The sequence below is a fragment of the Festucalex cinctus genome, chromosome 6 (genome assembly GCF_051991245.1).
Source record: "Festucalex cinctus isolate MCC-2025b chromosome 6, RoL_Fcin_1.0, whole genome shotgun sequence".
In the NCBI taxonomy this organism is placed as follows: domain Eukaryota; kingdom Metazoa; phylum Chordata; class Actinopteri; order Syngnathiformes; family Syngnathidae; genus Festucalex; species Festucalex cinctus.
In genome coordinates this window covers 28,087,350-28,093,349 of record NC_135416.1, presented here as the reverse complement: position 1 = coordinate 28,093,349, position 6,000 = coordinate 28,087,350, and the positions used below count along the sequence as shown (strand labels likewise).

Here is a 6,000-nt window from a genome sequence, read left to right as displayed (position 1 = left end):
CCTGAGGAGTGTGCAAAGTTCGGTGAGTTTTCGTGAATGTTTAGGTACCCAAAATCGCGATTGTTTGCGGAGAATAAAGAAGAAGAAGAAGAAGAAGAAGAAGAAGAAGAAGAAGAATTTTTACAAAAACAATAGGGACCTCGCAGCGGTCGCTGCTCGGGCCCTAATAATAATAATAATAATAATAATAATAATTTTTACAAAAACAATAGGGACCTCGCAGCGGTCGCTGCTCGGGCCCTAATAATAAAGGGCCCTCGCAACCCGGGCCACGTTGGGGTATATGCAAGTCGGGGGACTTGCACGTTGGGGTACTGTTAAATAGACAAGGACCATGGAAAATAGAAATGCATTTGCCGTGCCTTGTGTGTAAAAAGGTGCAGTAAAAGGCCAAAAATGATGCACAATTCCCAAAATAAATTCAAAAGTGTGGACTTTCTGATGTGTGTGCAAAGTTTCATGAAAAGTCGCTCGTTTGATATTCAAAACCAGCATCTGTTTATTTGAAAACATTGCATGGCACAGAGATGGTGTGTGATCAAATAAAAAGCTTTTTGATGACTCTTAATGTGGTGTCGCTGTGCAACACATATGTATTCATGACATAGTGAAGTATTGTGACAGTTTTGTAGGGTCCAGCAAACAGTAAATGTGTGACAGTTATTCAAGAAAAAATGTAGCTTTGAAGCAGGCTAACCAATGACATCATCTAAAGGGGAAAAAAGCACATGAGCAAGCATAGGTATAAGTAGAGGAGAAAAAGAGATGAAAGAAGTGCGAGAGATGGAACAGGAGAGGAATGCAGCTGTTTATGTATAGCTGTTGTAACAGGACAGATTAAATAACACTTTAACCTGGGGTTAACAGCGCCCTAGGACAGATAAACTCTTTAGTGTAAAAGTTTTCTGGGACAGATGAATCCTTTGGGGTCAAAGAGTTTGGGTTAGCACATAGTCTGTCTTAGGATAATGTAACCTCCATGGATGAATTAGTCCTAGGACGCTTTGACCTGCGGGCTAAAACTTCAGGGGGGTTAACCTGTCCTGTTATATTGTGATCATCGTCTTCGTGCATGTCCTCAGTGGCTTCTTCTGTCTGTGTGGCAGCATTTGATACATCTGTAGAACAAAAAAGAATGAAGAATCATGTTAGATCTGTGAAGTTTGGTTGTCTTAGGTGTAGTTTACAGAACAGTCGTGTGCATATTTTTAGCATGGTAGTGTCTTAATACAAATGCATATTATGTAATGCACTGTATATGGATATTACAGACGTAATATTTGACGGTGATCTTATATTCATAGTTTTTGCCCGTTAATAAATAATATAGCTAGTAAGTAATAAGACACGCAAAAATGGTATAGTTGAATCCTCTGGGTCAAAAAGCAATGTTTTAGGATTGTGTGATGAAATGATGAATAAAAGTAAGGATACGACAGGTACATAAATGGTTATGTAAGTGTAAAATTTGGCATGGTGTGTCCAGATACATGCAGGATAAGTATAAAATATTATGGTGTGTGATTGATTTTTTCTTAGTAAAAATTAGTATTGTAAAGGTCAAGTCACAGTATGTCCAAAAATTTTTTTTAAAAAAATCTATGGTATAGAAACATCATAATCAGGGGCAAAGACATAAACATAATAATAGTAATTAATAATGATAGAATTTAAATACAATCTTTTCCATGAATATGTCAGTTATTTTGAGAAGATACAGAAAAAAAAGAACTTTGAAGTGTCTATCAGTGGATGAAAGAGGGCAAGATCACAGCATAGCTACATGATATCAGTCACATTTGAAAGTAATCAAGTGTAGTATGTATTAACATTATATACATTGAGAAATTGCGGCTCAATAATCAGTCAGTGTTTTAGTTAACAGTCCAATGTTACCTTCAAGATATTCCTAACAGAAAAAAAGGAACGTGCATTAACAAAAAAATGTAAAAATGTCCATTGTCAAACATGTCATTCATTATACACAATGTGTAGGATGGGGATGCTTGCTGTGTTAGTGTTTGTGTGTCTTCCATGTCATATAGCTTACCATCACGGACAAATGCATCACATGCATCCTTTATATCCAATGCAGTCTGGAGTTCTTTCACAAGCTTGGTTTTGAAGTCTATCTGTTTTTCAAGTGCTCGATTGACTCGAGTCACATGGACGAGTTGGTTCATTTGGGAATGAAGATCAAGGCTGCGCTGGTATAAGTCGTTGCGACTGAGAGCATGATCAATGCATGCATACTGTAATGACAAAGCATTCAATGAAAATCAGTCATGTTAGATTCCATGATTCTAAATAGCAGAGGTAACGTGTTGGTGCAAAATGTTGTGGTCGTGTTGCATGTTACTCAATGGCTGTGTGTGTCAAAACGAGTTTATTTGAAAGAATATACAAATATATACACACGGACATATATATTTATACAGTATAACAGTGCCGCATGTATTGGTTTTAAGGAAAGAGTTGAAAAGCAGTGTTCAGAAAAAAGCATAAGACGCACAAAGTACCATTTCACTACATGTAATAAGTTGTCAAGTAGACATGTGAATTAAGTGGTTAAGATAGTGGCTACTGTGCAAGTAAGCTTCAATTGTCTCTAAAAGGTTAGCATATGTGTTCTACATGATATCAATGGCTAGACGTGCTCGTGGAGAAACATTACAAACAGAAAAACACACTAAAGGTGCCTTTAACAAACCTGTTAATAAATGAGAACTTAATACATATATGTATGGCATACTGTATATGATTGAGAAAGTTGTCCTGTTTAGTTTATGTATTGTATACTTACGGAAAAAAGTTGGCAATCTTTGCGTATGGAGATGATTAGAGGGTCTTTATCAAAAGAGAATTTGCTTGTTGATTTGTTCATGTTCTGTAGAAAAGCAAAGGAGTAGAAATAAATACAGTATCATACTTCATAAACATACAAGAAATTTGTAGCTGTATTAACCATTGTTGGTATTTGAAGTGATAATTTAGGAATAGAAGTGTAGTGATTGCAGAATTTATAGAGTGCTTACCTTGTATGACTTTGTAGATGGAAATGTCTTTTGTTGAAAGAGCTCTTTGTCTACTATATATGCAAGGACAAGCATAAGTAGGTGTGGTTATGAAGTACTTGACCATTGAAATAAAGCAGTGGTATCAAATGTATGGACCGTGGTTTGGCTCAGGCCTGCAAAGGGGTTTAATGTGGCACAAGAGATAATCTTGTAAGGTACAAAAAATAATAATAATATAATAGGTATGCCTCTGAGTTTTCACAAATCTAGGTCAAGTCAAGTCATCTTTAGTTATTTTGCGCTTGAATCATCCAATCGGAAATGCTCCATAAAAAATGTATAGAGGGTGCGATTTATTGCAAATTGCACAAGAAATCTCTAAAAATTCATGTTAATGACAAGTCTGATGTGTGTGCAAAGTTTCACGAGTTTTCACACATGTATAGATAAAAAAAAACAAAGCAGCACTTTACTTGGCAACCAATGCATCGCTATAGCAGCAGCGTGCGACAAAATAAAAAACTTTCGATAAATTTGCATCTTAAACATCTTAAGATGAAACACACCAAGTTTGAACACGGTCGGATGAATTTTGTAGGAGGAGTTAAAATATGACCCCTAAAAAAGGCCACAAAAAAAGGCTACAAATCCCATCATAAATCAAAATGGCGGACTTCCTGTTTGGTTTAGCACATGGTTCCAAGAGACTTTTTTTGTACATCGTGGGCTCTTATGTATGCCTCTAAATTATCATAGCGCTAGGTGAAACGTACAACCGGGAATGCTTCGTTAAAGAGGAGTTTTTTAGCTCAAAATGTGATGCCCGGCCCCTACGGGACTTCCTGTTGGGTTTAGCACATGGCACCAAGAGACTTTTTTGTACATCGTGGGCTGTTACATTTGTCTCCAAATTTTCGTAGCTCTAGCTGCTTCGTACAACTGGGAATGCTTCATTAAGAAGTAATTTTTTCCTTTGCAAACTGTGCATGCCACGGCAACAGCGTGCGACAAAATAAAAAGCTTTCAATAACTTTTCATCTTCAACATCTTAAGATGAATCACACCAAGTTTGGAGATGATCGGATAAACTCTGTAGGAGGAGTTCGTTAAAATAAGACCCCTATGAAATGGCCCAAAAAATGGCAACACGTTCCAAAGTAAATCAAAATGGCGGACTTCCTGTTCGGTTTAGCATATGGTTCAAAAAGAGTTTTTTGTACCTTGAGAGCTGTTACATATGTCTTCAAATATTGGTAACTCTAGGTGAAATGTACAGCCGGGAATGCTTCATTAAGTTAGAATTTTGAAACACAAAATTTGATGCCTCGCCTCTGGCGGACTTCCTGTTAGGTTTAGCATATGGCACCAACAGGCTTTTTTGTAGATCATAGTCTGTTACATATGTGTACCAATTTTCGTAGCTCTAGATTAAACGTACCACCGGCAATGCTTCGTTAAGTAAGAATTTTGAAACTGTAAATTTGATGCCCCGCCACCGTCATATAGTATGTCAAAAACTTTAGATTTTTTACCATGATGTTGTCCCAGGTGTTGAGATGGTACAGCCCAAGTTTGAAGTCAATCGGGTTAACCGTGTAGGAGAAGCGGGCAAAAGTATGACCCCTGTAAATGTGCAAAAATGGGCCAAAATTGGACATTCAAATACTCATACCTCACTTCCTGTCTATTTTAGGGTACACATATCAAAGAGGTTTTTGTTCATCTGGATGTGCTACAGGTGCCACACAATTTTCGTAGCCATAGGACAATCGTAGCGGGACAGGGATCCGTTAAACCTATGTAGGTGGCGCTACAGAGCCATTTTTCTGTTATCATGTATGGCGACTTTAAAATATCAAAATTTTCGCCAGACCCGATCTGCGTGTAAAGTTTGGTGAGTTTTCGTTCATGTTTAGTGCCTCAAAAATGTGGTTGTTTGCGGAAAAGAATAATAACAAAGAAGAAGAAGAAGAATAATAACTAGAGCTGCGAGCAGCTATAAAGGGCCCTCGCAACCCGGCCACGTTGGGGTACTTGCACGTCGGGGTACTGGCACGTTGGGGTACTGTCAAATAGGACAAGGACCATCTAAAATGTTTTTGACAAGCCTTGTGTGTGCAAAGTTTAATCAAAACGCAAAATATGGTGTGCAATTCCCAAAATAAATTCAAAATGGTGGACTTCCTTTTAGGTTTAGCATACGGCTACAGAATACCTTTTGTAGGTCTTAAGCTAATAGGTATGCCTCCCAGTTTTCATAAATCTTGGTCAAGTCATCTTTAGTTGTGTATTGCTTGAATCATACAATTGGAAATGCTCCATAAAAATGCATAGAGGGCGCTATTGAGCACAACGTTGGGTTACTTGCACGTCAGGGTACTGGCACATTGGGGTACTGTTACATGGAACAAGGACCATTTAAAATGTTAGTTTTTTCCATGCCTTGTCTGTGCAAAGTTTAATGAAAAAGGCCAAAAATGATGTATAATTCCCAAAATAAAATCAAAATAGCGGACTTCCTCTTTGGTTTGGCAAATGGCTACATAATACTTTTTTGTAGGTCTAGGATAATCATACAATCGGAAATGCTTCATAAAAATGTCTAGAGGACGCTATTTATTGCAAATTGCACAATAAATCTCTGAAAATTCATGTTCATGACAAGTCTGATGTGTTTGCAAAGTTTCATGAGTTTTCATGTGTATAAAAAAAAAAAAAGCAGCACTTGACAAACAATGCATTGCTATGGCAACAGCGTGTTACAAAATAAAACACTTTCGATTACTTTGCATCTTAAACATCTTAAGATGAAACACACCAAGTTTGAAGACAGTCGGATAAATTTTGTAGGAGGGGTTCGTTAAAATTTGACCCCTGAAAAAGGCCACAAAAAATGGCAACAAATCCCATCATAAATCAAAATGGCAGACTTCCTGTTTGGTTTAGCACATGGTTCCAAGAGACTTTTTTTGTACATCATGGG

At 37.3% G+C, this 6,000-nt stretch overlaps 1 long non-coding RNA gene across 1 annotated transcript; it reads right to left on the bottom strand.

Annotated features, from left to right (window-relative positions):
* Nucleotides 1-577: 577 nt before the first annotated feature.
* On the bottom strand, nucleotides 578-3,288 carry LOC144021389 (uncharacterized). Its single transcript, XR_013284124.1, has 3 exons — nucleotides 2,804-3,288; nucleotides 2,051-2,252; nucleotides 578-1,118 (listed from the first exon to the last, which is right to left on the bottom strand). It is a non-coding gene; the product is annotated as an uncharacterized LOC144021389 (long non-coding RNA).
* Nucleotides 3,289-6,000: the final 2,712 nt, after the last annotated feature.